This window comes from Vicia villosa, unplaced genomic scaffold (assembly GCF_029867415.1).
Source record: "Vicia villosa cultivar HV-30 ecotype Madison, WI unplaced genomic scaffold, Vvil1.0 ctg.000673F_1_1, whole genome shotgun sequence".
Lineage (NCBI taxonomy): Eukaryota > Viridiplantae > Streptophyta > Magnoliopsida > Fabales > Fabaceae > Vicia > Vicia villosa.
The window spans coordinates 480,909-504,282 of record NW_026705299.1 but is presented as its reverse complement, the minus strand read 5'-3'; the positions used below and the strand labels follow the sequence as shown (position 1 = coordinate 504,282).

Sequence of the window (23,374 nt, the reverse complement as noted above, 5' to 3'; positions counted from 1 at the left end):
CTGAAGCTTGATGACTTCACTTTTATATAAGTAAAACCTATCATTACAATTTCTAAGACAAACCGCTAACATATCTTTTTTAAAATTTTAAAAAAAAATTAAACTTAACAAATATGTCACGACAGTTGAGTAAACCAACTGTAGTGCTATCCAATTTACTTTTTATTTAAAAGTAAATAAAAAAGAAAAAGGTGCGCTTAAATCTTAAAAAAATAAAATATTTGAGGGCGCTGAGGTTCTAACCAATGAAAGGGTGATTATATTATTAGGGTTTTGCTTTTCAAACGTGATTATATTTAAGCAATTTTTATTTAAAAAATAAAAACGAAATGTCAACGCATAAGTTTAGCGATCTTACCACGGTGCTTTGAACGATCGTGGTGACTTTGGCATTTTTGCATTCACGTTTTGTAGTGGTGAATCTTAATCAAGATGATAAAATTATTTGGCCTTTATCTCTTACTAGTGACCTGTCTCTTAAGGAGGCTTACATTTTTAGAACCATTTCTGTCTCAATTTTGGGCAAGTCAATATGGACCAAAGACATTCCTCCTTCCAAGTCTTTGGTAACCTGGAAGCTCGTGATGGGTAAAATGCCTATTGACGAGAAGTTGAAGCTTATGTGCTTGATTTACCCTTCCACGTGTAGCCTTGCAAAAATCGGGAAGAAACCACCACACACTTATTTTTTTAGTGTCAATTTATATATCCATCCATCCTACATCTCTATATGACTGGTGGACTTTCTGCTCCTTTAACAGGTTCGCTCAATGTACATTGGTACTTAGATTTATCATCATCTACATCATATACTTTCTTTGGAAAGCTAGAAATTGGGCAAGATTTAAGAACCATGAACCTACTACAGTTTTCACCATCAACAAAATCAAAAGTCATGTCTACCTTACATGAAACAACATAACTACACTCTCTTCTTCTTCTTCTTCTTCTTCTTCTTCTCTTCTTCTTCTTCTTCTTCTTCTTCTTCTTCTTCTTCTTCTTCTTCTTCTTCTTCTTCTTCTTCCATATATGAGTTCCAAATCCTTAAAGTTTTCAACATCAAAGTCTACCCCCTAATGCACCTCAAATTCTTGAATTCTTTTGGCAACTTGATCCTCTCAGGTGGGTGAAATGTAATTGTGATGGGGCTTTCATCAAGAGCTCTAATATAACTGGTTGTGGTGGGATTTTTTTACAGGATATCATGGAAATTTGTTGTTGGATTTTGCTGCTCCAGTTCAGTGGCGATCGTCTACTCTTGCAGAATTCGAAGGAGTTATTTTGGCCATGGAAATCACAATGCAAAGAGGTTGGGAATACTTATGGATTGAATATGATTCAAAGCTCGTTATTCAAGCCTACACCAAGCATTCTCTTGTTCCATGACAAGTAAGGAGCCGATGGAACATTGGTATCAAATGAAATTTTTTTTTTTTTGACAAAGATTGAAACAAATGAATTAAAATACTGCCAATATAAGAAAAAGAGCTGCCACACATAGGTGGGCATTCAATGCAAACTATAGCTGTTATTGTAACTATTTTTATATAAAAAAAAAAAAAACTAATAGACGGATTTTAAAATCGGTTACCATATTTAAAATACTTTTATAATTTGTGATTTATAAAGTAAAAATGTTATTTTTATGTAGCTTTTTTGTTTTTTCTAACTTTACATTTACTGAACTGAAATTCTAGGCCATTTCGTAAATAAATTTGAGAAATACAAAAATTTCAAATTTCCTTCAAAAAATTTCTCAAAACCCACCAAAATAAAGGAGGTTATTAAAAATAAAATAAACATAGTTAATGCTTATGGTTTTTTAGTTAGGATTTTTTTTAGCACCATTATTAAAAACAAAATAAACATAGTTAATGTTCATGGTTTTTTATTCAATAACGTACTATACTATAATTCTTCAATATTTTATATTGGACAATATAATTTTATGACAATTTTACATACAGCACATTTATTTATATTTTAAGAAATTTTATATTTTAATTTGTATATTTATTTTTATTAATTATTGTTCAAAAATCCTTTTTTTTTAAAACAAAAGTCGTGTACATCAATCAATTAATATGGTAGTTATTAGGGTCGGTCTTAGGCCAGGACAAACAAGTCCATAACCCGTAGTCTCATAAAAATTAGGCCTCATATTTTTTTGAATTGGGCTTTCAAAGTTATAAAATAAATTTGACAATTTCTTTATCCACCCCAACCTTCTTAGAGACCCGCGCGAAATTCCTAAAACGCCTATATATTTTGGAGATGCATCTCCGAAGTCATAAAAAAAGGGTGATTTCGGAGATGCATCTCCGAAATTATTTTTTTTAGTAAAAAAACGTGTTTTCGGAGATGCAATTCCAAAAATGTGATTTCGGAGATGCATCTCCGAAAACACATGTGTTTTACAGTTTAAACAAAACATCCTCCCCCATTTTCATTTTAGCCTAAAAACTCAAAAAGTTTCAAAAATCTCCTCATTTCTAGTTCCTACTACACAAACTTGACTCTCTAAAGTTGCTCTACAACCTTCAAAGACTACTCAAAGGCTACATTCAAAGCTTCCAATTTGTAAGTTCTCACAAACTTAAATTGTAGCATTGAAATTCATATTAGGGTTGTTAGAAATTAAGAAAATGATATATGGTTAAGATATTATTAGTCTCTGAGGTTGTTTAGATAGGAAAAATCTGATTTTGAAGCATTTAGGGGAAGAAATGGGGTTTCTGCAAAAATGGAGACGCATGTGTTTTCGGAAGTGCATTTGCAAAAACACCTCTCAGACCAGTTTCGGAAATGTACTTCCGAACTGGACTTATAATTGTTTTTTTTTTAATTTTCTTGATTGTTTAGCCTTCTAACTTGTTTCAATTTTCTTAAGCAAATGTCAGGAAATTCCGCACGACTCCGATAGGGTAAGGACACCCAGACCGCACCGCCTCGACGCGAGTGGGCCTCACAGTTGGCATCAACACGGGGACGGGGTCGAGTACCCGTCCAGATGGATGAGGCTGGTTCCTCATCTGGATCGAGGAGTCGCCTGGCTCGAGTGTCTTTTTTCCATCAAGAGGAGGTACGGGAGGATGAGGAGGAGGTGAGACACGAGGATGAGGAGATACCTGATGCTGACCCTCCGCATGGGAGGAGGAGGGCTACCCAGGAGGGCCTAGGGACACTTCCTTGCTAATTTACTACCACGACCACGTCGCTCGACGTGTCTGGGAAGGAGAGGTATTTTTCTTAATTACACTTTATAATTTAACCGTATTTTATTTAGTTTTTTATTCCACTTTCTCCTAACGGTCTAACTAACAACCTTTTTTGTTTTTGTTTTTGTTGTTACAAGAAAGACCGACGATAAAATTCGTGAACCACACGCGGAATATTTTTGATCTGTTTAAACCAGAGGCCTAGTGGTTTAATGATGTGGTAGCTGGTTCAGGGCTCGGCGGGTTGTGCATGACCGGGTATACCACTATCATCCACCACATGCATGGGGCTTTCATGGAGCGGTGGCACAAGGAGACGTCTCCTTTCCACTTTCCTGTTGGAGAGTTGACGATCATCTTGCACGATGTCCAGTGTCTGCTCCACCTGCTGATCAGAGGGAGGCTGCTGCATCATTCCCGGATACAGAGGGTAGAGGCGATTGAGTGGATGGTCGACTATCTGGGTATGACCCAAACATGGCTGATTATGAGTGCGAGACAACGAGTGAGGCCCATATTCAGTTCTCCAGCTTGAGAGAGCTGTATGATAACCACTTGGTGGCGGCGGCGGAGTCCGAGCAGAAGGGTGACAGGCTTTTTACAGAGTATCACCGTCCCTGAGGAGTATCGGCGTATGCAGGCCACCCAGGAGTGACATTGTGTAGAGGGATACGTGACATGGTTCTATCGGGTGTCACATCCTCTGACGACACCCGACGTTCCCGTAGATCCACCTAGGCCAGCACACGAGGAGATCTTGGAGAACCAGCAGGCCGAGGATGACCATGCCACTGATCTCCTACCGATATGCCAGCGAATAGACATGCTTGGGCGGGATGCATTGGACCGATGTATCATTGAGCACGGCGGTCTAGAGGCAGTTGCCATCGTGGAGAGGATCATCGGTGACGCGTCCGGTGCGGCGGCATATACGAGGCAGAGGAGGTCCCAGGGAGTTACGGTTAGACATACTCAGTAGCAGTTACCTATTTATTTTTCATTGTTGACTTTTTATATTCGGGTTGTATTCTTTGACATTTACATACATTATTAATTGTATATATAATATTAGTATTTTATTCCAATTTGCGTGTTATATTTAGTTTATATCAAGTACTATTTAATACAAGCATTGTCGTTTAATTTAAAATACGAGACTAACTATTGTTTAGAAAACAAAAAAAAAAAATATCTTGCTGCATATTTTGGAGATTCATCTCCAAAAACAGCCAAAAATATGAAAATGGTGTTTTCAGAGATGCATCTCCGAAAACACCCATAAATTAATGTTTTCGGAAATACATCTCCGAAATCTGAAAAAATCGAAAGAAACAAGTGACGCATCGGTGTTAGCTGTAAGTTGAACTGGTATGTTATGTGTTTGAGCCCATAACAAACGCATGTATTTTTTTTCAAAGCTGTCATATTTTATAATATTAATAGTAAACCATGGATTTAAACAACCATGGAATGGATAGTGTTACTTTATAATTATATTAAAATTTTATTAATATTAATATTGTTTTTAACAAAATTATTATGATTAAATATATATAACTAAATTAATAGATTTAAAATATTTTTGAACAAAAATTAAACTAAAAGATTTAATAAATATATATTATTAAACACTTACTTTTAAAATTAGAATACAGTTTCAAATTATTTGAGACGATCCTGCTACCGAATATTGGTGATTATATATATATATATATATATATATATATATATATATATATATATATATATATATATATATATATATATATATATATATATATATATATATATATATATATATATATATATATATATATAAAGTAGGTTGGTTACTGGTTAGAAGGAAAAAAAATTGAAGATGGTTTCAACTGCTTAATCAATATTACACAATAGTATTGTAATTATTATAATTCTCTAATTAAATTAAAACTAAAAACAAAGGCATAAAAAATGCCAAATACATCAGGTGAATTCCACAATACATCTTACATGACACTACAATCCCCCACTCTAACAATTCACTTGCCAATGCCATAAGACATATAACTAAAACTGATATAAAATTGGACTTTGCAGAAGCTACAAAATAGAAAAGAATATATAGCAAACCCAAAAAGATACATCGATTAACAACAACCTCGAACACCTTATTAACTCCAGACCATGTATCGCCCAACTGCAGCCTAGGAATCTTAATACTGCAATACTTCCACGCCTAATCTAAGTCGATAAAACAAATAAAACTTAAGGAAATGAGTAACAATCCTAAGAATCAAATCATTTACAATCCACACCACTAACTCAATTCGATCACTAAACACAACCATAACCTGTTCAAGAAATGCCTAAACAAACAGCACAAAAAGTCATCAGACACCGATAATCTCAATTCTCAAAATTTTCAAGCACGCCTTAGGATTCTTGCACCATATGACTATATCAACCTCACAAGACCAAAGAAAATAGATAAGCGGCCCCCTTTACAACAAAACACCTAGGACAACAACAAAACCACAACTTACTCAATTATTTTGACACTATCAGCCAAAATTATGTCTAGGCATTAAGCCTCCATTACTACAATATCCAACTCCAATGCTATTGGCATCCGAATTAACACTTGGGACTAACAAATTACGATCTGACAAGGAGAAATCCTCCACTGGTCCAATATCAAAATATCAAAACAGTTCAAATCAAAATTATCATTAAACCAAACTGATCCACCATCCGAAAACTTTAATAGGTATTTTGTGGTCCAAGAAGTTTCTGATTTGAAAGAGTCAAAAGCTACAAATTTAACCAAAAAAATTAGAGGTGAAAGAATCATATAATAGCAATACAAATAATTTAACTTGACACCAGAATAAATTCGACACAACTATCACTACAATTCAAAGTTAGGCACAAATTTAATCCTACACAAAAGGCTTCATTAATATCATACAAATAAATTTCTAAAACATCCAACATAGCAATGGAAATAGCTTTAGGAATGGGAAAGCTTGGTACTGTTGGAAATAAGTTTGTTTATAAACATCAATCTCTAACATAAGAGCATCGGCATAACAGTAAAAATGTCCATGATTAATTACTTGGAATTATTTAATAAAAACTTACACTATAACATAGCTTTTTTTCCTTTTTTGATTACTCTTAGTCCTATATATATATATATATATATATATATATATATATATATATATATATATATATATATATATATATATATATATATATATATATATATATATATATATATATATATATATAAGTTTGAAAGTACTGGAGCAGCATCAACATATCCCCTGATTTTCACAATAACTTTTAGACCAAGATTCAATGTTATCTCTCCACTCACTAAAACTAATGCAGCAGCACTGTCACAATATAAAATAAGAATCTTCAATCTTTTTCTAGACTTTACCCTTGAAATAGCCCCATAGAATTAACCATGAGTGAATACAAGGCGTTGTAAATACAAACCGACTTGAGAAAGAGATTGACCTTGGCTCTTATTTATGGTCATTGCAAAACACAGGGCAATTGGAAATTGTCAACAGTCACTCTCTTGAATTTCCTTCTAAATGTGCAGGATCAAAAGAAACAGACCTTAATTTATTTATCCAATCTTCATCTAATTCAATAACCTTTACACCTATCTGAAGTACACCTTTTTTTTCTGTTGTTCAATAAAATCTAAAAGTGGTGCAATGCTTCTTGTTGAGTTTTATTATGATCAAAGGTAGCCAAGGCTTTAATAATTTTTCCCCTTAAAAGTGAATTAGAATGGTCTTCTCTGGATATAGAATGCCAACATTATCATCTGAACTGACAATAACTACGCCATTTTCATGCAAGAGAAGCAACTGACATTATGGTGAACCATTTGAGTGAATAATGTAACATCCTTACTCTACAAAATACATGAGAAGGTTGACAAAATATTGTTTCAATTAATTCACTGAACCTCAAAACAGCATCAAAGGCGATATTCATAACGTCATAACAAACCTGTCATTAAAAAAAATTACGATAGTATCACTATAGATAAATGTTGATGTTATTAGAGAAAGTATAGTCGAGAATATTTATAATACTTACTCCGATTAGTCTAGATACTATGTACCTAAATATATGTAAATAATACTATAAAGAAGTACATAAAATCAACTGCTCTCTGTTATAGCAATAAGTGGTTATACCCACCATTTTTAATGAGATGTAGAGTTCAATTTGTTAAAAGGGAGAAGCAGTCGCGTCACTACACCATCATTAGCAATTGATATGCACTTGAAAATATGATTTGTACAAATGAAATTACATGCTAAACCAAATGGTATAAAAGTTAAACTACAATAGAGCCTTGAATATGAGAGCAATCCCAGGACAAAAACTACTACGATATTAGTAATATTCACAATAAGCTTCAATTACAATGAATCTAATTTAATAATTGAAATTTAATTACAGTATTTTTCGGTGCTTAATTCTAAATAACTCCTCTATCAGTGTCAGACACAAATGCCGGAACTTGGCATTATATTTAGTTTATCCATTTTTTCAAAATATTACTGGTGTTGATGTGTTAGTGTCGTGTCAATTATTATTGGTGTCAACATGTAAATGTCGTGGTGTCCATGTTTGTTTCTATGTATGTGCTTCAAAGCATTTGATTGCTTATTATTCCAAAAGGTTTAATAGCTTGACATGCATAAAAGCTTTACCTTAATCTAAAAAGGAAACCGTCGTTCTAGTTACAAATCATGAAATATACGCATACAAATGAGTATTAAAATTCAGTTATGCTTTTACCAAACATCTAAGCAAAGTCGTTGATGACTTGAAAAAGACAAATAACCAATCCTTATCCTCATTTTCTTAAATTGCACTACGTACACCAAATTTTCAACGTCAACAGGAAATTCAAAATCACGATGCCGTAACTAATTATTATAACAACATCGCAATTAATCAATAATGATACCTTGTCTTAGAAATCTATAGCGAAGTACGTCGTTGAATCTGGCGAAAGATTTATTTCTTTTAGATCTTTTCTAAGCTGTAGAATATCTTGTTTCCTCTCCTTAGTCTGAGATACAAACACAAAATAAGAAGATCTTCTGAAAAACGATTTGAATTTTAGAAGAAAAAAAGGGAGCGTGCTTTTGAACCTTTCGTTTCCAACAAAGAAGATTTTCTGATTGAGAGGTAGAAAAAGGTGCTTCCTTTCTGATTGAAGAGCTCCTTGTGGTTCGACAGATCTGAAGTAGAGAGAGACGACCAACTAACGATCTTTAGAAGAAAAAAACTCAGGCGCAACGTTGAATAACGATGGAGGCAGAAGAAGATATATAGGTATTTTTTTAGAGAGAGAGAGATAGTGAGGAAATGAGAGCACCTCTATTTAAAGTCTCACATGCATTTTGCTTTTCTGATGGTTCCAAAATGACTTTACAACTCATAAAATGTCTCTTAAGTTAAAGAGCAGTGTATTTGTTCAATGTTTGAAAAATGAAAACTTTAACAATTTAAGTTTGCACAGATAACGTATCTATGCAATAATGAATTATGGTAAAAGGAATGGTTAAAATTGTGTGAGATATTGGATCGAACTCTAGTATTGTTGAAGGGTAGTTTCTTGATTCGACAGTTCGACAGAGTTAAGCATGAAGTCGAAGGATTGTTCACATGCTGGTGTCGAAGTGTGCATGCTGTAGTCGAAGATGGGTCTAGCATGCAGATGTCGAAGATGCTAGGGTTGTTAGCATGTTAAATTAGGTTTTAGTGTTTAAACCTTAATTTGTTAAGTTAGCTTGTTTATTAAGTTGGCTTGTGTAATGGGCCTTGCTGAAAAAGCCCATTAGTTAGTATGTTAGGTTTTATTATAAATAGCATACTAGTCTCTCATCATTGCTAAGCTGCAAATCCTAATTTAGGGTGAGAGAGGTTATTTGTTATTCTTGTAAACTTGTAATCTTGTTTTAAGAGAAAGTGAAAGAATAGCAGTTATAACCAATTCTTGTGTTCCTCTTCTTCCTTGTCCTTTATTCTTCCTTGTTTTATACTTTGTTCTTGGCATTGAATTCACAACAAATTGGTGCGGTGAGCGTGGAGAAGATGCCTTCAACAAAGTATGAGATTGAAAAGTTCACCGGAGTGAATGATTTCGGTCTGTGGCGCTTGAAGATGAAAGCTCTACTGGTTCAGCAGGGTTGTTTGGAAGCGTTGAAGGGAGAGGCAGCCATGAATGCAGAATTGACGGCAGCGGAGAAGACGAATATGATCGAGAAAGCACACAGCGCAATTTTGCTGAGCCTTGGTGATAAGGTTCTCCGGCAGGTATCAAAGGAGACGACGACATCAGGGTTATGGGTGAAACTTGAAAGTTTGTATATGACCAAATCGCTGGTAAATCGACTCTACCTGAAGCAAGCTTTGTATTCATTCAAGATGATTGAAGACAAAGTATTGGCTGAGCAGTTGGATATGTTCAACAAGCTGATTCTTGATCTTGAAAATATTGATGTGAAGATCGATGATGAAGATCAAGCGCTGTTACTATTGTGTTCTTTGCCTCGATTACATGCTCACTTCAAAGAAACTCTCTTGTATGGAAGGGAGTCCCTGACGTTTGAAGAAGTTCAATCAGCCTTGTACTCTAAGGACTTGAATGAACGAAAGGAGCATAAACCTTCGACTGTTGGCGAAGGTTTGGCCGTTAAAGGAAAACTCTTACGAAAGGATGGTAAGTTCGACAAGAAGAAAGGAAAAAGCCAGTCGAAGACTTACAGTGGCGAAGCATCTGGCATTCGATGCTACCATTGTAAGAAGGAGGGTCACACAAGAAAGGTGTGCCCTGAACGCTTGAAATATCATGAAGGTAAGGATAATGGCAACGTTGCCATTGTTCAAGATGATTTCGAATCATCTGATGTTCTTGTGGTTTCAAGCAGTGACTCTAAGAAGGAGTGGATTATGGATTCAAGTTGCACTTGGCGCATGACTCCAAACAAAGACTTGTTCGAGGAATTATGTGATCAAGATGGTGGATCAGTATTGCTGGGAAACAACAAGGCTTGCAAGATTGCAGGTGTTGGATCTGTGAGATTCAAGCTCCATGATGAGTCAATAAGGTTGTTGACTGAAGTCAGGTATGTTCCTGATTTGAAGAGAAATCTGCTTTCTCTTGGTGAATTCGACAAGAAAGGATATGCTTTCCATGGAGAGAAAAGTATCCTAAGAGTCATGAAGGGTTCGAAGGAAGTCTTGAGAGGCGTGAAGAAACAAGGCTTGTATACCCTTGAGGCTGAAGTTGTAAGTGGTTCGACAAATGTTGCATCCACGAAACCTTTGTCGAAAACAGAAATCTGGCACATGAGATTGGGCCATGTCAGTGAAAGGGGTCTGGTCGAATTAGGGAAACAAAATCTGCTTGGTGGAGACAAAGTCGAAAAGCTGAAGTTTTGTGAACCCTGTGTACTTGGAAAATCTTGCAGAGTGAAGTTCAACAAAGGCAAACAAAGAACACATGGATCCCTTGATTACATCCATGCTGATCTTTGGGGGCCTGCAAGGTGTCCATCACATTCAGGAGCAAGGTATTTTCTATCCATAGTAGATGATTATTCCAGAAAATTATGGGTATTCATCCAGAAGACTAAGGATGAAACTTTTGAGAATTTCAAAAGTTGGAAGACTCTGGTTGAAAATCAGACTGGCAGAAAGGTCAAGAGGTTGAGAACCGACAATGGCCTTGAATTTTGCAATGAGGCATTCGACAGTTTTTGTGCTGCCTCTGGTATTGCAAGGCATAGAACTACTGCAGGTACTCCACAGCAAAATGGTTTGGCTGAAAGATTTAATCGAACTATTTTGGAGAGAGTCAGATGCATGTTGACTAGTGCGGGGTTAACAAAGGTGTTCTGGGCTGAGGCTGTTTCGACAGCAACATATCTGATAAACAGATGTCCTTCGACAGCGTTAGATATGAAGACACCTGAAGAAGTTTGGTCGGGACATCCACCAGATCTCGACAAACTGAGAGTATTTGGCTGCGTAGCCTATGCTCACATTAGGCAAGACAAGGTCGAACCTAGAGCTCTGAAATGCATGTTCATGGGATACCCTGAAGGAGTCAAAGCTTATAGGCTATGGTGCCTAGAGCCAGGTCACAGGAGGTGTATCACCAGTCGAGATGTAGTTTTCAATGAAGCTGAAATGGCTTTTAAGAAAACTGATGATGTTGGTCGAAGTACAGAAACATCTGACGAAGAGCTGGAACATGTAGAGATTCCTGTTGAGGTGGAGCATGTTGATGCTGAATTGCATATCCCAGATGAAGTCGAAGAAGAAGCAGAAGATGCTGAAGTTGAGGAAACTGACGATGACTACCTATTGTCGAGAGATAGGTCGAGAAGAGTCATCAAGCCACCTCAGAGACTTGGATATGCAGATCTTATAGCTTATGCCTTAATCTCTGCAAGTGAGGTTCTAGACGAAGAACCTAGAGACTATAAGGAAGTTATGAGGAGTCGAAATAAGACTGAATGGCTGAAGGCCATGGATGATGAGATGAAATCTCTTCATGATAATCATACTTGGGAACTGATCAAGAAACCTGTTGGGGCAAGGTTAGTCAGCTGTAAATGGATTTTCAAAGTTAAGGAAGGAATTGAAGGAGTGACGTCGAAAAGATACAAGGCAAGGTTAGTTGCAAGGGGTTTCACTCAGAAAGAAGGTGTCGACTTCAATGATGTGTTTTCTCCTGTTGTGAAGCATAGGTCCATTCGAATGTTGCTTGCCATGGTGGCACAGTTCGATCTTGAACTGGAACAAATGGATGTGAAGACTGCGTTCTTGTATGGTGATTTAGATGAAACGATCCTGATGAGGCAACCTGAAGGGTATGTCGAAAAGGGGAAGGAAGATTATGTGTGCAAGTTAAAGAGATCTTTGTATGGTCTGAAACAATCTCCTCGACAGTGGAATAGGAGATTCGACAAGTTCATGGCACGCATAAGTTTCATTAGAAGTCAGTTCGACCACTGCGTTTACTTCAGATTTCGACCTGGTAATTCATTTGTTATTTTGTTGCTTTATGTGGATGATATTCTCATAGCAAGCAACAATGTTGAAGATGTGATGAGGGTGAAGGCTGAACTCAATAAGGAGTTCGATATGAAGGATCTGGGAGCTGCTTCCAGGATTCTTGGAATTGACATTCGAAGAGATAGAAAGAAGTCGAAGTTATGTCTATCTCAAGAGGCATATCTACGGAAGATTCTTGAAAAGTTTGGTATGTCGAATTCGAAGCCAGTTGTGACTCCAACAAACCCTCAATTCAAGCTGAGTATTGATCAGTGTCCCAGTACTGATGTCGAAAGAGCCTATATGAATAGCATCCCATATGCTAATATAGTCGGTTCTTTGATGTATGCTATGGTCTGTACTAGACCCGACATAGCATACACAGTAAGTCTTGTAAGCAGGTACATGGCGAATCCTGGAAAGGCTCACTGGCAAGCATTGAAGTGGATTTTAAGGTACATAAATGGGTCCCTGAATAGAGTCCTAATTTATGGTGGAGCCTTGGGTGAAGATAGTAAAGCAGTAATAGAAGGATATGTCGACTTTGATTATGCAGGTTGTATGGATTCCAGAAAATCTATTTCTGGATATGTTTTCACTATGTTTGGCACTGCAATTAGTTGGAAAGCAACACTTCAGAAGGTTGTTGCTCTATCAACCACTGAAGCGGAGTATATTGCCCTAACTGAAGCTGTGAAAGAAGCATTGTGGCTTGAAGGTTTTGCGAAGGAGCTGAAACTTCAAGGTCGAGGTATCACTGTTAAATGTGATAGTCAAAGTGCAATACACCTGTCGAAGAATTCAGCCTATCATGAGCGAACTAAGCACATTGATGTGAGGCTGCATTTCGTCAGAGGAGTAATCGAGCGTGGAGAAGTCCAAGTGTTGAAGGTTTCGACTGAAGACAATGCTGCTGATATGATCACCAAGACATTGCCGAGTTGCAAGTTTTTCCACTGTATGCAGTTGATAAAGCTGCATGAAGAAAGCTAGTCTGTTCCTTGACGTTGTAGAGTTAGGTCCAAGGTGGAGATTTGTGAGATATTGGATCGAACTCTAGTATTGTCGAAGGGTAGTTTCTTGGTTCGACAGAGTTAAGCATGAAGTCGAAGGATTGTTCACATGCTGGTGTCGAAGTGTGCATGATGTAGTCGAAGATGGGTCTAGCATGCAGATGTCGAAGATGCTAGGGTTGTTAGCATGTTAAATTAGGTTTTAGTGTTTAAACCCTAATTTGTTAAGTTAGCTTGTTTATTAAGTTGGCTTGTGTAATGGGCCTTGCTGAAAAAGCCCATTAGTTAGTATGTTAGGTTTTATTATAAATAGCATACTAGTCTCTCATCATTGCTAAGCTGCAAATCCTAATTTAGGGTGAGAGAGGTTATTTGTTATTCTTGTAAACTTGTAATCTTGTTTTAAGAGAAAGTGAAAGAATAGCAGTTATAACTTCTTGTGTTCCTCTTCTTCCTTGTCCTTTATTCTTCCTTGTTTTATACTTTGTTCTTGGCATTGAATTCACAACAAATTGCATATGACATGTTGGATTGGTATGCTTTGGAAAAAGTGCTACAAGAAATAGGGATGCCTCATTTGTTTACATAGTGGATAGAAATTGCAGTTACTAATGTGTCTTATGAATTTAATTTCAATGGTCACACTTCAGATATCATGCAGGCAAGGAGAGGTCTTAGGCAAGGGGATCCAATCTCCCCCTTGCTATTTGTGCTCATGATGGAATATTTGGATAGGCTAATGAAAAAGATGCAAGCTAACCCTGATTTTAACTATCACTCAAAGTGTGAGAAAGCTTGTATAACCAACCTCACCTTTGCTGATGATATTCTTTTATTTTGCACTGGAGACACCATATCAGTGCAAATGATGCTCAAGACTGTGCAGGCTTTTTCTGAGTCAACAGGTCTGGTGATTAATCCAAAGAAATGTAAAGTCTTCTGTGGAGGAATGGATAGAGAGACAAAAGATCTTATGGTTCAGACTACTGGATTTGCAGAGGGTCAGCTACCTATGAAATATCTATGGGTGCCAATCACAAGTAAAAGATTAAGTATTAATCATTATTTGCCCTTGATAAATAGGATTATGCATATGATAACTCACTGGACTACAAAATTACTCAGCTACTCAGGAAGGATCTTGCTAGTAAAGAGTGTTGTAATGGCAATCACCCAATATTGGATGCAATGTGTAACATCCCAATTTTTATTAATATTTTTATTAATTATATTAGTAATTATATTATTTGGTGTTTTTAATAATTACTTATTTATTTATTTATTATGTGATATAATAATTATTTAAGTATTTAATTATGTGAGTGTTTGTGTTGTTTGACTTAATTGAGTTATTAGAGAGATATAACTAAATGAGCCTAAGTGATATAAACATAATGGATGGATTGGTGGGTTAAGCCCAATTGACATAAGAGAGATAGCAAGAGTAGAAGTTAGAATTTTAGAGTTGGAGTCTCATAACTCATTTTGGGGGAGGAAGAAGAGAGAAGAAGAAAAATTATGGAGGAAGCCTCAATTTTTGCAGCAAGTTTGAGCATAGAGTCACCTTGGAAAAACGGGCGTATCTCTCAATCCAACCGTTGGATCGTTGTGGTACTTGGACACAACATTCCTGACCCATAGAGGTAAGTTCTGACCAGAGCAATTTTGATTTTGAGGGTTTTAAGTTTGTCTGATAAGCTGATTTCCGAACTGGTTTTTAGGTGTGTCTCCAAATGATGTTAGAAAGGATTTCTTTTGGAGAAAAGCTTAGAGCTAGGGTGAAAGAGTCCATATTTATCAAGGTAAGTGTGGGGTTCTTTCATGATAAAGGGGTGTATGATAGTGGTTATGGTGGGTAGATTCTATACTTGATATCCATGTTCTTCTATGTTACAATTTTGAGTATTTGGTGGTTTGTTGGAATGTGATGATATAAATGTGATAAGTTGCGTGCAATTGTTGATCTTTATGTATTAGATTGTTGTGTTTGTTGTGGGTAAAGCATTGATAGTCAAATAATGGGTTTTGTTGTAGAATTAGAAATGGAATAGAAATAGAAGTGAATTGAATTAATATAATATGATTATTAATTGGTTGATTTAATTAATAGTTTAATTAATTTCAATAAGTCTATTTGATTGGAAAATACTTAGACTTGGATAAATTATTTGGTTTATCGGTAAACTACGGTATTTTGAGAAATTGACTGTAATAGTGTTTTGGTTGAATATTTACGTTGAGAATAATATATTGCTATGTCAATGATGTCGTTTTGATAATTAACATGATATCTAAATTAGTTAAATGTTAATTGGAAGTTGAATTGGTTTACTTGATATATTGGCATATTGTGATTATTTTGCGAATTGAACCAAAATTGTGGTTTTGGTTTGGATGCCTTTGTTGTGTGGATAATGTTGTGGTTGCTAATATGATTATTATTATGCATTGTTATGTGGATAGCCTTATGGTGTGACTCCTAGCAAATTTTAATATTGCATATATGTTGCTATGAACTTGATAAGTTGTGTTGTGAACCTTTGACTAAAGTTGAACAGTGTGATGTTGATATGTGACCGTTGTTGTGCTGTTGTTAAGTTGTGTTGTGAGCCTATGGCTAAAGTTGAACAGTGTGATGTTGATATGTGACCGTTGTTGTGTTGTTGTTATGTCGTTGTTTCGTTGTCGAGTTGTGATTGTTGTATGTTGCCGCATAGCATAGCATAACATAAAGTTGAACACTGTGATATTGATATGTGACTGTGTTGATAAGTTGAAGGCTTTGTCTTATGCCTCGAAATTACTGGCAATGTTCTAAGTTGAGAGTCTTACTCCAATGGTACCACATGAATATGCATAGTTTGAGTCGCATATTAAGTCGCATTTTGAATTGTTGTGTTTATGAAATGAATGCTATGATGTGTGAATGCATAGTTTGCGAAGTTGAATTCATTTGACATGAATTGTTGATGTGTGTAGATGTGACATATGTGAGTGAAACATATATGATGAGAATGCGAATATATATGTATATATGTGGAATATATGAACCATGTTTTGCCATTGTTGATAGTTGTATTAATTTCCGTTGTGATTATGAAGTGTATGTTATTATGTGCTTAAATGACATACTTGTAAACTTGACTACATTGTTATAGTTGATAGTTAACATTATTGTTGTGATGCAAATTGCTTATATTGAGAAGTGGTGAATTGTGTATGATCTTACCTCAGTTATATGTATTATCATACTTTCCTTTATAATGTTAGATATCTCACCCCTTCTGCTGATGTTTCCCCTACCATGGGAAATGGGCAGGTACTCAAGTATAGTTGTGGAAGTTTGTAGCTTCATCGTGTCCGGTTGGTGTGTCGCTCTGATACGTAGTACTCGGGGGGGGGGGAGTTGTCTATATTGTTGTTTCTATATTGTTCATGTTTTAGTTGTTGAGTTCCAAATTGGATAATGAGAAGTATTATGATGTTTGCAGTTGTTTCCGATTAAATAAGATGATTTGTTTATGAAGCCGAATGTTATGATTCCGCTGCATATTAAATTGAAGTTGGTTTGTTTAAGAGCTGTTATAAGTTGTTTTGTGCTTCTCTGAGATTAAAGTGCTATGTATATGTTTATGAGTTGTTTATATGAAGTAAATGTGATATCCCAAATGCTTGTTGATAGTTTTTAAAATACTCTGATTTCTCGCATGATATTTTCGGGTAGAATTTGATAATATGTGCAGAATGTTTGTGTGGACAGGAAATATTGAAGCAAGTAGGAAGATCCATGTGGCTTGGAGAACTGTGTGCAGACCTAAGGCACAAGGAGGTCAATGAGTGATTAATCTCACCATGTTGAATAAAATCACAATGATAAAGTGCTTGTGGAACCTTTGCAGGAAATCAGATAACATGTGGGTCAAGTGGATCCATATGTATTACTTGAAAGGGCAAAATATGATGGAGGCAAGAGTTACTCAAAGTAGCTCTTGGATGATGAAAAGAATTATGGACCTAAGGGAAGAAGTGCAACAATATCAGCTGACTTGGTACAGATTGCTGAATCAGAATAAGTTCAGAATGAAAATGATATATGAAGCTAGGAATAAGGAGGGAAATCTGGTGGATTGGAGGAGAATATTCCAGAGAAATGTTGCCAGGCCTCGTGCACAATTCATAACATGGTTGCTCTGCCATAGGAAGTTTGCAACTAAAGATAGACTAAAAAGATTCATAATGATCATTGATAGTGTTTGTAGCATATACCATAATGCTGAAGAGAGTATTCCTCATCTGTTTTTTAAATGCAAGGATAATGCTGATGTGTGGAGACAAATTCTGAAATGGCTTGATAGAGCTCATCAACCTCTTCCTTGGGCTGAAGAACTAGTATGGTTGATTCAAGAAAGATCAAGGAAAGGCTGGAAAACGTGTATATTGAAGATGGCTTTCACTGATATAGGGATGGCAACGGGTCAGGTCGGGTGCGGGTTTTACACTACCCAAACCCGCATCCGAAATCGGCATGCGAACCCGAACCCAAACCCATATGCTATTCGGTTGGCAAACTAACACCCACGCCCACACCAGTTGGGTTCGGGTCTTTTCATCCAAACCCGCAACAAAATACATAAAATACATTTTTTCAACAATTTTCCACAATAAATTATATAAATATATATAAGCGGTTGTGATTTCGGGTTTAGCGTGCGGGTTTTACACTACCCAAACCCGCACCCGAAATTTCGGGTGACACCCAAACCCAGTCAACTCAGATTTTCACCCGTTGACTCGAGTTCGGGTGGGCCCCGCGGGTGCGGGTCTGCTTTCCATCCCTACACTGATACAATGTATGGCATTTGGAGTAGGAGAAATAACATAGTGTTTACACATAGTACAAAAAGAGATATAGTGCAGAATATTATATATACCATTGTCTAGAGGGGGTGGCATTATAGGAGAACTAAGAAATACATAGCCCAATTGATGCTATAGTTTGTCTTTTATGATTGGGTGGATCTAAGGATCACCTATTGTATAAACTGTTTTCTGAGAGTATTATATTCTTATTTGCTTCAACAAAAAAAAAGGAATGGTTAAAATTGGGTTAATAAATCAAAACATTGTATTATATAAAAAAAATCGTGTATATCCCAAATCCCAGATAACATGATTAATTAATAGATAACAAAAAAAAAAAGTAAACTGTTTTTAATTTGTTTCTTCTAAATTAATTAATCTATTTAATAATTAACAATTAAAAATGGAGTAATTAGAAATTAACAAATTAAATAATTAGAGATAGTTATAGAAACATTATTATTAATAGTCATTTTTAAAATAATAAGCATTCTAATAAGATGATAAATGGCAAACTTGGCAAAGAACTCATCTTGCTTTATTATATTTTATGATTATTTCAAATGACCATAATATTCTAAAATTAGTTGTAAGAGATGACTAATTGATGAATTTATCGTGTAAGTGCACTATCTTTAATTTTAGAAACATTTTTAACCGATAGATAGCATCTATAGATACTGAAAATGAAGTAGCCACCTTTTTAACCGTCCCTCTTTCAAGTTTTCCATCAAAACTTGAATGCATCAATAATTCAAAAATTAATTTTCTTTGATTATTGTTAAGGAAATGACGTTTTTTCCAGATGAATGTGTCTCATCAAAATTGGTGCTTCCTTCTAAAAATAAATCAAACAGAATTAATTTAATTAAAAGATTTTGTATAAGGAAACAAAAACTTGAATAAAAAAAACGTGACATTTATATAAAGAAACAAATGTGCAACTATAAAATTGGAAGAAAACATAAATTTTATATAAAGAAACAAGCAATAATGTGAAACAAATCAATGCTTCAATCACAATAAATAATTTGAGATATTATCAAATCTTACAAAAAAAAAAAAAACAAAATCTAATACATAAACAAATCAATAACTTTTAGAAAAATAACGTAAAAAATTCTAAAAGTTGATATACCTTCTTGAGATATAATCTGAGCGCTTTCTTCATCTTCTCCGCTATCATCTTCATCGGAAAATAAATCATTCATATTTGAAGGAGGGTACATGTTATAATCATCAAGCAATTCTTGATTTGTTGTGTTGTAATCCATCTCCAAGTTTGAAGAATAGCTCATGAAAGCTGCTACATTTCCATCTTCAACAAAGTTTGAAGATGTTTGGTTGTAATTCATTTCCATGTTTGGAGAATGATTCATAGAAGTTGTTCTGTTGTCATCATGAAAAACATTCAGATTTTCTTGGTTGTTATCCATAATCAAACTTGAAGAATAATTCATGGAAGCTGTACTACTTTCATCATCCAAAATTTCTTTAGGAGATTTGTTTAAATCAAGATTTAGAGGAGGAAAATAACTTAATTTTAGTTTTCAATTTAAAGAACACATAAGGCGGCAAAACGAAAATTTGGAATGAAAATTTGGCAAACTTTTTGAAAGAAGTAGGAGAATTTTTTTTTGAGAAACACGTAAGAGAGATGAAAATATGGTGTTGTAAACACCACCAATTAATGCAGATAACTATTATTAGGGTGGCTGATAATTATTATAAATACTCCCTCCGTTTTTTATTATAAGTCGTTTTAGATTTTTCACACAGTTTAAGAAAAATAATAATTGTTGTATGAAAATGAGAAATTATGAAGGTTTTTACAAAATTATCCTTCATTAATGACATGTGGAAGATAAATTTATATAGTTGAAAGGAGAGAGAATAATAAATATTTAAGGATATAATAGAAAAAATAGCATTAATTATTAATTGGAATTGTAAAGCGACTTATATTTAAATACAATTTTTTTTCCAAAACGACTTATAATAAAAAACGGAGGGAGTATTTTTTTTAATTAATAGTAAAGGGTATTCCTGTCAATACGTAACTAATTTTTATTGAAGTAAAATAATTCCTTGAGTTTTAATGAAGTTTATTGGTATGTGTGAAATGTGAAAATTTTGCTTATATATAAGAACTAGTAAATGACCCGTGCCTTCGCATGGGTCGCGCAATGCCGATATAAATATTAAATAAATATTATATAATTATAATTAATATATATATAAATATATATATATATATATATATATATATATATATATATAAATACATATGAATTAAGAAAAAATATCTTAATGATGATTGTCATATAAATATTAATTTAATTTATCAGGTTGTAGTTATTGTTAGGATATAATATGAATTATGTTAAAGAATATATATGAGTATTTGGTATAATACATTTCACATAGAGACATAATTGTATTAACAATTGATTTTTTCTCATTCATAAAAAGTGCAATGCGTGTGTGTCCTCCACACTCTACACTCATGGTTTTGCAGGGCAAAGGCAAGATTTTATAACCAGTGTGTAGGGGTGGCGAAATAGGTCATGGTCCGCTGGCCCTACCCGCGCACCAGCCAAAAATTGGCGGGTTAGGTTAGAATTTTGGACCCGCCACCCATCAAAGTCCACCCCGCAAAAACCTGCCGCCCGCCAAAGCTCGCCCCGTCAAAGCCCGCCCCCCGTCAAAACCTGCCTCGCCTATGTCTGTCTCGCCATAAGTTCGCCATTTTTTAGTTAATTCTAGTAATTTCAATTCTTGATGGTTTTATTTTATACATTTATTTGTAAATATATGTAATATTTTTTAAGTAAAATTTGTTAAAAAGATGCTTTTATAAAAAGTTGTTTTAAAAAATAAATGAAAAATTTAATTGAAAAAATAAAAAAAGCATGTAATTTATTTAATAAAATGAAAAAATAGACGGGAAAATCCGCCGTTCGTCATCTTGGCGGAGCGAGCATGATTTTTATGCCCATTTCACTTGGCGGGCTTGTCTGCCTGCTCGTTTTTTGGCAGGTTTAAGGCGGAGCAAACGGTCCGTTTTGCCACCCCTCCGTTTGTCCATTTATAAAAATATTTGTAACTTATTTTAGTTTATAAAAATAATTGTATCATCAGTTAACTTTTTCTCGTGTATAAAAATAATTGTAACTTAGTCTCGCTTATAAAAACAATTATATCAAGAGTTGATTTTTTTCGACTTATAAAAAAATTTGTAACTTATTCTCGTTTAAAAAAATTACTGTATCAACAGTAGACTTTTTCCGTTTATAAAAATAATTGTATCAACAGTTGACTTTTTCCCGTTTATAAAAATATTTGTAACTTATTCCCGTTTTATAAAAATCATTTTATCAACAATTGACTTTTTCCCGTTTATAAAAATACTTATAATTTATTACCGTTTATAAAAATAATTGTATCAACAGTAAATTATTTCTTATTTATAAAAATATTTGTAACTTATTGTCGTGAAGAGAAATATTAATACGTAAAAATATTTGGCAAAATAAATAATATGAAAGACAAACAAAATAATGAAAGGTATAGAGATGATTTTAAATAAATTTTACAATGAACTAAAAAATAAGAATAAAATTGGATAAAATTAAAATAATATTAGAGATAATTAATTATTATTGTTGATTACAATTTTAACTCTGAAAAAATATAGTTCTTAATCAAAAGTAAAAAATAAATAAAAATTGAGATAATGTAGTTATTATGTACTATCATTATCAACAATTTATATGGGCTCCCACCCCTAGTATGTCTACCCGCCTTTTTTTTCCGCAGACGCACATTATCAGGATGAGCATGATTCAAATTGCAAATTTAAATTATCAAAATAAAAAATTGCAAAAAAAATTATAACATCTATATAAGTCAAGAAACAAAAAATAATAAAATGACATATTATAATTCAATGCAACACATTTAAATCTCATTATTTAACTTTAAATATATATTTAATTTGATTTATCAAACAAAAATCTATACAAAAGATGTATATTATTAATATTAATGTTACTTATCACATATATGTCGTTAATTTCTCATATTTGTGTTAGCTACTCATACCGAATAAAAAATAATAATGCAATGGAATAAAAACAACAAAAATATTTAATTCAAATTGCAAATCCAATAACAAAAATAGAACATTTATTAAATAAAAAATAACTTATAATTTTATTTATAATCTTGATAGAAAAAGATTTAGATACCAACTCTTTCTTTATATTTGATATATTTAATGAAATGAATATAAATTAGAATTAATGTCAAATATTTTTTTTTATAGATATTAAAGGAATGAATATAAATTAGAATTAATGTCAACTATTTTCAATGGGGAAGATACAATAATGCGTATTGAAAGGTGTTATATACATTTAATTTTTAATTTTTAATTCTATACAAAATCTTTTTTGTATGTTTATTTACAATTATTTTATACTGATTCCTCTATTTGAATTTGAATTATGTCAAGGTACTATATATTTATTGATATTGTAGGGAAAGTAGAGAGTTATATGAATTCCACCTTTTTTATGATTAATTAACCGTAATGATTACTTTTAGATATTGGAATTGATTGAAAAACTTGTAGCATGCAAAAAAATAATGATTATTTTTAGATATTGTCAAATATTAAATACATAAGGCATGCTAATATGAGTTGATGATGAAAAAAAGACAATTGAAGGCATGAAAATCGGATTAAAATATTTGTTTAAACTTGGACATGAAATTAATTTTGGTAGACATTGATTTTCTTATTATGATAGTAGTTATTATAATAGTAGATCAATTATTTCTTAAAGAATATTAATAATTGCAAATGTTAAAAAAAAGACTAATTATTATCACTTAAAACTACATATTCCCGATGACATTTTCTTCAAACTTCTAATTAAAAAAGACGATTAATTATTACCACCTACTACAACTAAAATCTACCTCTATTAGGTCCTTTACTTTTTCACCATATGAATGAACGTATATAAGATCAATCTATTTTTTTGTCTAACAGGTTCAGTTTAATCAATGACAAAGGATTGCGATAAAATAAAATAAAACTATTTAATATTTTATTAAATAAATTAGTAATTTTGTTAATAAGAATTACATTTATAAAGAAAAAAACTTAACGACAACATTGATTAT

General features: G+C 33.7%; 1 long non-coding RNA gene across 1 annotated transcript; it reads right to left on the bottom strand.

The window, feature by feature from the left end:
* Window positions 1-6,513: 6,513 nt before the first annotated feature.
* LOC131630374 (uncharacterized) lies at window positions 6,514-8,465 on the bottom strand. Its single transcript, XR_009292314.1, has 3 exons — window positions 8,393-8,465; window positions 8,206-8,310; window positions 6,514-7,232 (listed from the first exon to the last, which is right to left on the bottom strand). It is a non-coding gene; the product is annotated as an uncharacterized LOC131630374 (long non-coding RNA).
* Between the last annotated feature and the right edge of the window lie 14,909 nt (window positions 8,466-23,374).